Source organism: Sparus aurata, chromosome 1 (genome assembly GCF_900880675.1).
Source record: "Sparus aurata chromosome 1, fSpaAur1.1, whole genome shotgun sequence".
NCBI classification, from domain to species: Eukaryota; Metazoa; Chordata; class Actinopteri; order Spariformes; family Sparidae; genus Sparus; species Sparus aurata.
In genome coordinates, this window is record NC_044187.1 from 16,829,315 (window position 1) to 16,840,262 (window position 10,948).

The 10,948-nt window shown below is 39.3% G+C and overlaps 1 pseudogene; it reads right to left on the bottom strand.

Annotated features, from left to right (window-relative positions):
• Positions 1-1,966: 1,966 nt before the first annotated feature.
• On the bottom strand, positions 1,967-8,069 carry LOC115580573 (hydroperoxide isomerase ALOXE3-like; annotated as a pseudogene).
• Between the last annotated feature and the right edge of the window lie 2,879 nt (positions 8,070-10,948).

Sequence of the window (10,948 nt, forward strand, 5' to 3'; positions counted from 1 at the left end):
TACATCACATAAAGTACATTTGTGTCCCTATAATGCAAAATAATATCTTAACACCAGTAATTTAGTTTGATTGGATGTCCTGTATATTAATTAACAACATACGTTTCATACTGTGGATTTGCACATTTTGACCATAGACAAATCAAGTCGGCTGTATAAAAAGCATCACATGCAGAAGTACAGTTATCTATCTATTAAAACAAGAAAGCTCTGTCTGTGTGTGTGTGTTTGTGTTTGTGTGTGTGTGTGTGTGTGTGTGTGTGTGTGTGTGTGTGTGCCTGAAATATCTCTTCAGATCAGGATCAGACTGACCTGAGATTTTCAACATGGCTGCTGCATGGTTGAAGGGTGTGCAACCCCAGATTTGTTTAGACTACAAAGATACTGTTAATAAATGATTTAATAAATGATTTACGATTCCCACCAGCATTGTCAACCATAGCCACGCCCCCTGAATTTGTGCATACCAAAGCCAATCACTGCAGAGCCCACCCCCACGCCCCACCTCCTGTGTTTCGAGTCTCAAACCACACGCTCACCCGCACATCACACTCTCATTTGAGATGTGTTAGAAACACCTCAAGAAACAAGCTACTTTGAGTGGAGATTATGCAAGAAACACAACAAACACGAATCGGAATTGGATACTTGTACAGAACACTGGTATGCGAGAGATACGCGAGGACAACAAACTGGAATCAGAATCTGTGGATGTTCCTCTGGATGTTCATGTGTAACTAGCTGCTACCCTACACATGATGTAGGCTATCTATAAAATCTTCACTCCCTTAGACCTACACATTCTGGATGTCTGGATGTTTTCTGTGCTCATCTGTAAGTTACACTCTTATGTCTCAAAATGTTTCTCCAGGCTTAACTTCATGCTAGTGCGTTTACTATTTGTCTACATTATTGATCCATTGTCAATGCTAAGGCTAAAACACGGTTACATGTTTCAAGTTCCTATCTTGCTAGCATGTTAGGCTTAAATTTGCCTATCTATGTTAGGCTTCTGTTTAGTAGTTTATTTTGGTGTTCGTGGAGAAGTTTTTAATATGCGTTTTTTCATATTAGTTGCACGTTTGCATTTTGCTTGGTTTATCTTCTTGCTAGCATAAAAAACATGTCACTTTGCATTGATCCAATTTGAGCCAAATGATTCTGAATTAGGTACTACTCAGCGTAAAGCTGTGTGTGTGTGTGTGTGTGTGTGTGTGTGGATGGGTGTGTATCTGCACATGCGCCAACCACGAATATTACATATATTTAATCAATTACCTATTATGATTAACTCACTGCATGACCCTCACTAACACTAACCCTCACCATAACTAAACAGACAATTTCTCTTTCTAATAAAGACAGCCGTCTTTCTCTACCTTCCCAATTTCTGTCTCACAATGAATTATTAAAAACTTAACGTGTTTGTTTAAACACACTAAGGGTTTGTGTTTAACACTAATGCAACAGCATAACCATGTTGGATAAGAAATTCATACTTATTACAATATTTCCCCATACATACCCTTTACTTCACCTCAAAACAGAATCTAACCAGATTTTGCCTTCAAAACACTTTCAAACATCATGCTGTCGCATTAATATTTTTGCTTCTTCCTGATGGCTAAAGAGCAAAAGGCACCAGTAGTGGTACTTTCACATTAGTGAAATGGGGTTCAACTCCCTACATTGTCCTTGCTAAAAGCTAAAGTATATGAAAACACAATAGTTATCAATCTACACATTTCACAACAAACCTAAATGTCCCTGGCGTCCCACCTTCAAACACAGCCTCATTTGGCCATCCATGAAAAAGCTATTTAACCTCCCACTTTTCTGCAGGAATATATACTTCCTACAGGCAATGCACTAGTCAGTTAAAAACAGAACATGCACATGATTTCTTCCTTTTGTTCGAGTGAACCTGACTTTTGCCCACCACTAAGGAGCTCACACCATCTGATACTCAAAGGGCCACACTATTTTCTACCTCGGCTGGATTTAAGTATGTGTATGGGACTCCCAGACTTCCGTTTCTGGCTTTGACGTGAGCTTCAAACTCTTTAACCCTTCCTTGAAATTCCTTCATCAGCTTGCAGGGAGTCTCATCAGTGAAATGGTGCTTCGGATAATGGCCAAGAGGCACCTGATGAGATCATAGATTTAAAAAGCTTTTTTTGCAAAAACATTTAATAGTTTATCAAACATAGACTATTGGGAACATAATGTACAGTTATTGAAAGTGAGCCAGGTGATTTGCAGTGGCTCAAAGGTGGTATTTTAGCTGTGATCATATATAGACCTATATAAAGATTTATATTATTTATACAGATACAGATTATTTATGTAATTTTTAATGAAGTCTTGGCACTTACAAAGTCAGTTGACTGCTTGCTGAGTAGCCACACGCTCGCCATTACATGAACTGTTGTGTTGACATCAGGGAATGTGTCCAGCATCGTGGCCTCGTTTGTTGTCCCCTTTTTGGTTGGTGGAGGACGTTGCAGGGAGCTGGGGGCGTTGGGCATCCAGCCATCAAAGTCATACTGCAATGAAGGATTGACAGATGACTGATTAAAGAGGCTGTATTAGGCTTTATGTTTTTTTCTCCCCTTCTGTCATGTGTTATATCATATTATATTAGCTTTTTGTGTATGTAAAACATCTGCAAAGTTTCACAATCTGCAACAATATACAACATACCTAGTTTCCATATATGTGTGTGACTAGTGTCCATAGATGTGTTAATATACGGATAATGCCCCTAGTGACCAACTTAAGGAAATGCATTTCTTTATGTGTGAATAGAAACTACCTGTTAAACCACATGTGAATGGCTGTCACATGGTCTCTCCGAAATCAACGGCAAAAGCTAAATTTTTTGACATACTTTAGGCAAATTCCAGTCCAATATATTACGGAGAGGAGGTTTTTCCAGGCACATTGGATATTCTATAGGAATGAATGGTTATGCTTTTATACCAAATGTAAACTAACATAGTGACCTTAACATACCTGACATCATATCTGAGTATATATGAAGCATAGCGCAAATTCATGCTGGACACGGAAGTCATAAGCCCCAGCCGAGTCAGCTGACAGCCAGCTGATCAGATCAGCATCAGTCTCTGACCAACCACATCCACTCTTCCAAATTAGGCAGTCCATTTAAACCCAAGCCGTCATTCACTGATCTCTCCTTCAACACCCCAGCCTCCACCTGCTTAGTCTGAGCCAAATGGCTAATTTATCTAGTTGCTTCGACTCCACTCCTGCTGGGGGTATGCATTGCGCTCCCCGGATTGACTTAGCATGCTGCTTGTCAAATCCAGGGAGCTTCTGGAGCGGAGCCTTCAGCGCCAAGCCTAACTGTGTATAATTTGTTGCAATAAATGATTTAATCAATAACGAGAGTGTTCCTGCATGAATATCATTTGTCGCATTTAGCTCAAAAAGGACTGTGTCAAAGTACAGCCTCATTAAGCATGGTTGTAGACCTAGATTAAAAAGATTCACCTGTCCAGAGTTAACAGCCGCATGCTGTGCTGAGCAGGTGAAGATCACCATGGTGACGAACTTAACCAACTCAGCCACAGAGGTGAAGCTCTGAGGAATTCCTGAGAATTAGACAGAGTATTGTGTTTAGATAACTACATCAACATTTGATTGATATATTTGAACTTTGACAATAAAATGGTACATTAATGAGCACATTTATCACCATTAGGGTCGTTTTTCAGTAAAGCCCACCAGTGCTTTCCTTGGAGAGGAATCCATGAACAAATATGTCCAAAATCCACTTCTGCAGTTCAGAGTCTTGCTTGACCTCAGCATCATTCTTGTAGTAGTAGCGGAGCACTCCCTGCACAAACCTTTGAGAAATGTGGATAAGTTCAGTAAAACACATTCCTAATTGTCTTACATGTTTTTATACACACTGCAGTAGGAACAAAATGTTTTTTTCAGACAATTTAATGGACATCACTCTTAGCTCCCAATAGCTATTTTCAGGATGTAAATTAAACCCGACCTTGCAAATAATTTCTGCATTGTGGATAGAGCTCGAGAGACTTTTCTAACTTCTTGTTTAGCCCTCTAATACCTTGACCGGGGATGACTGATGAATGTAGCCAATGAGATTTCAAATACAGTAATATAAAGTTTGTATCAGTTGTAAAAGCCCTTAACTTGGATATTATGCAAGTTTATGTAGTTTTATGCATTTTTGTCTTTGAATAGACTGTTTATGGTTATTATTTTGTAATTGGATGATTTAAGATGCACTAAAAAAAGAGCCCAAAACCATGCCTGTTCTTCAAATGGTTCAACAACAGCACTGAATTTGCTTTGGGGAAGACTGGAATATGCGTTTTAGGATAATTTTACATACATTTCCAGGAATGAGAACAGAGCATGGAGCACAACTTCCAGGTGAACGAAATGGAATAAACACTTTATGGTACTTCATGGTCTCATTTTCTTTTTAATGATGATATTGCAATAATACAACAATGTCACTAAAACATCTAAGATTTTGCACCAATGTAATTTAAAATCATAATGCGTGATGAAAACAGCCTACAGTACCTGTTGATGATATCCCAAAGCCTGAGTCCATCATCCCTGTAGTGGAAATTCGGCACATCCTCCAGTCCACGCTCAGCAATGTCATCTGGTATGGGACATTGATCTCCTCAGGATTGTGAACATACCCTCTCCACCAGATGCTGCAAACTAGGAAAGAGGAATATAGTTAGTGACAAATACTGTACATGATATTGCTCTACTGGCCATGTTGGTCTTTTCATACCTTTCTAAAAGCTCCTGTCTCAGATATCAGAAATTGTCGAGCCATGATGTTGATCTGCAGAGTGTAGCGAGTGTGAGGTATGAGGAGCTGAGGGAGGAAGTAACTTTGTTATTAACACTATTATTTGTCACCCAAGTTAGAAAACTCGATGCTTCAGTGTGAAATACTTTATATCATTTAATATATTCAAGCTAAAATATATTTGGTCCAACAACTTTGCAAGACACAAAAATCAGCTGGTTAAATAGACTTAAACCACAGTAGGTTCAGTATTCCCCCTCAGTTACCTTGTACAGAGGATGCACCATGGGCACGTTGCGCAGCAGTGACACTGTGAACGCTTCAGCCAGCAGGTGAGTGCGAAGCAAGTGAACGTTGAGTTCATGCACGTTGAAATCTGCACTTCTCACAAAGATCTTGGCGATCAACCAATCGTACTCCGAATCAGTAGGAAGGAAGATTGGGTTGTCGTCTGCTGGGGTCTGCTTCAGCTGCAGGAGAAGGAAGGAGGATGAAGATCATTGAGTCCGTTCAATCCATCACCAGGACTAGTGGATAAAGTTTTAGTATTTTCTTGTATGTTTGACTATTTACTACAGATTTGTTCTGCTTGGCAGGTTTGGCTTTTCAGTTAATTATTCTGTTAATCCCTTAAGGGGAAATTCATTATTCATTCAATGTTTGTGTGCTATGTAACAATAATTAACTTGATTTTCCTTGACTTGTGTTTGTGTCACCCTGTCAAACTTGAATATGACTATGGGAGAAACCTTTTTACATGTTCTGGGCTGACATTAGAAGAGGAGAACTTCCTTTCCCAGGATTAACAATGCATAGATGCCACCAACTCCTGCTTCAAAAGCATTTTCAGCAAGGTGGATGCATCTTCTTGCATGGGAACTGACGTCATACAGTTTGACTGATATCAATACTCTATCTTACAGCTTTATTTTTGGCTATATTTGACTGCTAATCTCACCTGAATAGCAATTGGCATCAGCTGATCCTGAGGTGTTTTGTGCAAGAGAACCAGGGGAGCCATTAAATACTGCTTCTTCCCATTGATGGTGTTTGTTTTCACTCCATCCAAAAGTTTGTAGTCCACCAAGAATATGTTGCCTTTCTGTGGGAAATATTAGTAAAGATGAGATATGATTTGACTCACATGCATTCAGTGCGAATATTACAGACACTAAGTGAACGTCTAAATTCAACATGTAATGCCAAATGTAAATGTCATGGGGCAAAACATGACTGTAATACGAAGATCAATCAAGGTCAAGACAGTCACCTTCATTTCAGCTTCCAAGCTACACTCTCCACGGGGAAAGATCATGTCATCCGTGACAGGAAAGTTGCTGGGCAGGTTGGTACAACGTATGATCAACATGGGGTTGATGCCGTTTAGATACTGGTAGCCGAAAAACACATCCTCCTTCCAATGTTTCTGAACATAGTCTGGAAAAAGGGGATTAACTGACAACCTTATTTTAACAATGTTATCAGTCTAAGTGTGCATTTCATGTGAAAGAGAAAAATGGGAGAACAATTTGTTTCACACAAATCAGAGTGACAGACATGATTCAACACTGTTTCTAGTAGTTTCAGTCATTTGTCAGTCAGAGTCTTGATTATATGCAATTAAATACTGTTATCACATATGTTATACACACAAATTTTCTTTTGCATTTTTTTCCCCCATTTAGTGAGTCAAGTAAATAAGCCAATAGATTATTAAGCATTCAATCAAAACTCATAACTTATATCAGGAGTAGAAAACAAACAGTTTTTTAGGTAGCATGATACAGTAGAATATCTGAATAAATATCATTGAATGTATACTACTTTGCATACAATATGAAGTATTCCATGTAACTACCATAACAGTACAGTACCTGCCATGTCAGTTTCATGCCAGAACACATGACTGAGATGATACATATCGTTCCACTTCTTCTTGCAGTTCGCCAGCCCCTCCAGCGTCAGCTCAGTCATCCTAGGAAAATAAAAACAAATATAGACTTAATTATTATACATTTAATTGTTTTCTAAACAGGTCTAGAGAGCTGAAAGCTGAAATGTCTGATATAATTTGAGGAAGTCACCCTGCGATTTCAGTGAAGGCAAACTGGATAGTCTTGGTGAAGGAGAAGCGGACCTCAGGAGGCAGAGAACAAGGGTCTCTTGCCTTTATGCAGTGTGGTATTCCCTTTTTATACACTTCCCAGCTGGGAAAAATAGAGCAGAGCAGTGATACGACTATATCTGCAGTCTTATTTTAGAGCATAATATGGTTTGGATGTTAGTTTTGGGGTTTGTATGTATTTCCTGAACTCTTACCGGTACTCTTCCTTTCGCTGCTTCAGCTCCTGATTACGACTCTTCCTGCCAAGAGAATGGTTGTCTTCAAAGACTCTCAGAGCTTAAAGAAAGAAGCACAAGAAGGTTTAAACTTGTTGATATAAACAGTATGTAGTAATTAACTTTGTCCTTTATAAACCTCCTTAAAAATTTTGCTTTTATGTCTTCTTACAGTACACAGCGTACAGGATAACAGGATGTCAGACAGCAAATTCCACAAACCTGTTGACTCTCTGAAGCTGTGCACCTTGCTGTCAGTGATCCAGCGGCAGATGGGGACCATAGCGTCTCCCTCTGGGGATTTTACTTCCACCTTGGCAGGGAACCAGGAGTCTTCTTGGAACAATGAGAAAGGCTGTTTGTCTAGCTCTATTAGAACCAGCTTTCCAATTGATTCAGGGCAGGAAACAGTAAAACTAGACACCTGGAATAAAGACAGAAATTGTTTGAAAGCATCAAGGTGTAGATAAAGTTGATTTGATAACCAAGAACGGAGTTGTAACATCAACAATAATTGACATACAGTTGCTGAAAGTAGAATGGTGAATAAAATGAACTTTTGTATAAAATACCATCTTATGGAGCTCATTATGGGGATTTTTCCTTTGACATTTGTGGCCATATGTTGAAGAATTGCATTGCAACACATATCTTGGTGCTGCACATAGGAGTCTGAAATGGTTGAAGAAGCCTGTTGTACATTTAGAGAAGGATATTTCAGACTTACTGCTCCTTTGATGAAGGCTAAAGGCTGTTTGTAGTCTCTGAGCAGGGTGCGGTCACTCTCCCCATCTGTGCCCACCAGCTTAATGTAGACATCGTTAAAAGTAGTGGCATGGTCGAGACTGCCTGTGAAAACTGTCACTTTGTAATCCACCATTTTTACTCTGGAAAGCAGTAAAATACTGATGAGGAGAGGCAAACAAATCCAGCAGGGAGTAGGCAGAGGCGAGGTCAAGGGAAACACAGGCTGAAGTCAAAACCAGGAATCACAAGTATATGCTTGGAACAAAGGGCTGGGACTTTTATTTACGGGGACAAGAAGACGAACTGGCAACGGACAGGGGAAACACAGGGACTATACACCCACACACAGAAGCACCAGGTGGTGAAGGTGATCAGGGCTGAGATAGACAATCAGGGAGGTGGACAAAACCACACACGCAGGGGAGGGAGATCTGGAACGAGAGGAGAGGTGAAACACAAGACCAGAACAGGAAGAAACTATAACATGGGCCCAGACATGACACCTATCACTGGATGAGTGCAAAAAAACTTTCAACTAACAAAAACTAATGTGAAATTGGTTGTTTTCCATTTATCTAAGTCATTACAAAGTCAAATTATTTCATAAAGCATGTCTCTTACCTGTTCATGGGTTCCTTTGATGAATGGTACCTCTGAGTGAACAAATCACCACTGATACCTATTGACAAGTTTTCTGACACTTCACTCTCCAAAAAGCAGTCTTTATTGAAGGCAGGCTTATGACTGTGCTCAGTCATACCAGTAACTCAACTCTGGTGAAGGAATTTTGGGCATCTATGAGGAAGCAGCTGCTTTTGCAAAACCACAGGAAGGTGATGGCAGTCATACAGAAATATCATTTTAGATTGTGTCTTCTAGTCGACAGGTGAAACGAGGAAGAATTCATACATTAAAAATATGCGTTTAGGCTCCACTCCTTAATTTGATTATAGTTCCTTCATAAAATGACAGAGTAACCCAGTGCATGACAGGCCCACTGCACACTGTATAGTTTATTTTTTTAAGGACATGGTTTGTACAGGACGATTCTCACAATTAAAACAGATTGTTTAATAAAATCTGACTGTCAGACAGACGTGTAAACACCTGGCAAAGTACTCAGAACTGCTTCCACGTTAGTTCCTGCTACAAAGAGTGTCTTTTTCCATGATCTTCTACTTCTCCCACAATTTGTGCCTTAAACCCTACCCACACAATTTCCTGTCCTGCCAACCAGTACATTTTGTCAGACACAGACATAATCCAAAAGCAACCTCCATAAATTTGGAGACACACTGAGTAACATACATTACATGGCATACATTTGCCAGTGCTTGGACCATCTTCTGTTCACCTGTGCGACTGAAGAGAGATGCTCATCAGAGAGATGTCTCATTATATGCAGCTCATTGTAGAAAGTCCTTATTTAGTTTTATTATTTGGCCCTTTAAGTGGAGGCATCTGAAGTCAGCATCACTTAAAAAAACATAACTCCAAGTTTTCTCATAGAAAAGACAATACAGATTAAAAGCCCTCCTGAAGTGGATTCTTCTCGAGGAAATGACTGGAAATAAAGTTCTTATCTCTGACATATCCAATACCTCTCTTGTTGTAGTAACATAAAAATGAAAGCTGGAGCAGGTTGAGGAAGTAAATTCTACCAAAAGAAAGTTGAATCCTAACTGGCAAAACTGCATATCTGAGTAACATGAGAAGAAACAACTTTTTTTTTCATCACTTTATTAGACATAATCCAGGGACGTTCAAACTACCTGCGGAATGTATGGACCATTTCCTGGTCAAAGTTAGGCGATGAATGCATCCGACAACGTTTTGACTTTGACTAAATAAATTGGACTGCTTACTGGGCTCAAGGCAGCTACATTTAGCCTCCATTAGCACTGGCTTTAGCCACAAAGCTACCAGTATCTGTCCACCAGGAAACTTTATAAATAATCTCAGCACTGTAAATGGCCTCCGTGGTCGTTCTCGTTGGCTGGGTACTGCTCCAGTCCAGAGAAGTCATTAAGAAGTTGCTGGTTTCATTATGTTTGTTAGCAGTTAATTAAGCAACAAGAAAAGCGGCTTCCCATATACAAGTGCTCAGTACCAATATATATGTATGTGCAAGTGAAGTATGAAGTTATGGCCTAAACGGCTTCCCATACTAACTAGCTAAGTACAACGTCACACATTTCTGGTCTGCAGCCAGTGATAAACCCCTTAGAAACTGAAAATCAACTAAGAGGTTAGAAAACAAATCTGCATTTCTAAGTTTGTATGGTGATTCCAGGCTACACCCTTATGAAAGTATCAAAAGCAGAAGTACTAAATATGCAGTAAATGTTCCATATAAAGGAAAACTCTGTCAAACTGTCCCTCCATTTTGTCTACTTTTTTTGCCAAGTAAGAGTGTAGTCTTATAGACTTTGTGTAATGTGGATAACCAGCATCATAATTGCCCTTCAAACACCATCTATTCAACTATTGTCTTTATTTGGTATATTTCATGTCCTACACATATTGTCATCTGTATGTTTACCCTTACAACGTGCCCAAAACCGAAACTATGGTAAATCTTAAAAGTGCCTCTTTCGTCGTAATTATGCTTTCACACGAAGGTTTTACTCATATTCAATCCCAAATAAAGCCTTGGTTGCTTTTTGGCGAGAGTTTCGCTTTAAGTTGACAATGAGCTCTTATAATCTAATCAGAATGTTTCCTCTTTCTGTCTTTGACATTTGAAAACTGTCTCCCTCTAATCCATCTTTGCTCCCACTTCTGTTCAGTGTATTTTAGACCAGATAACATTGTGTGTTTCTAAGTTGGTTTTGCATGTTCATCTGTCTTTTTACCATTCACTGCCATTCATTTGTCATTATTGTACTTCAAGCCCCATGAATAAAAGATGCAACAATGGCTCCTACTGATTAAAAAGCATGATTACAACATTACAGCATCACATTTTTTTCCTCCTGCAACACACAATGCTACACTCATTCAAAATATCACAGTGCACTCAGTGAAGTA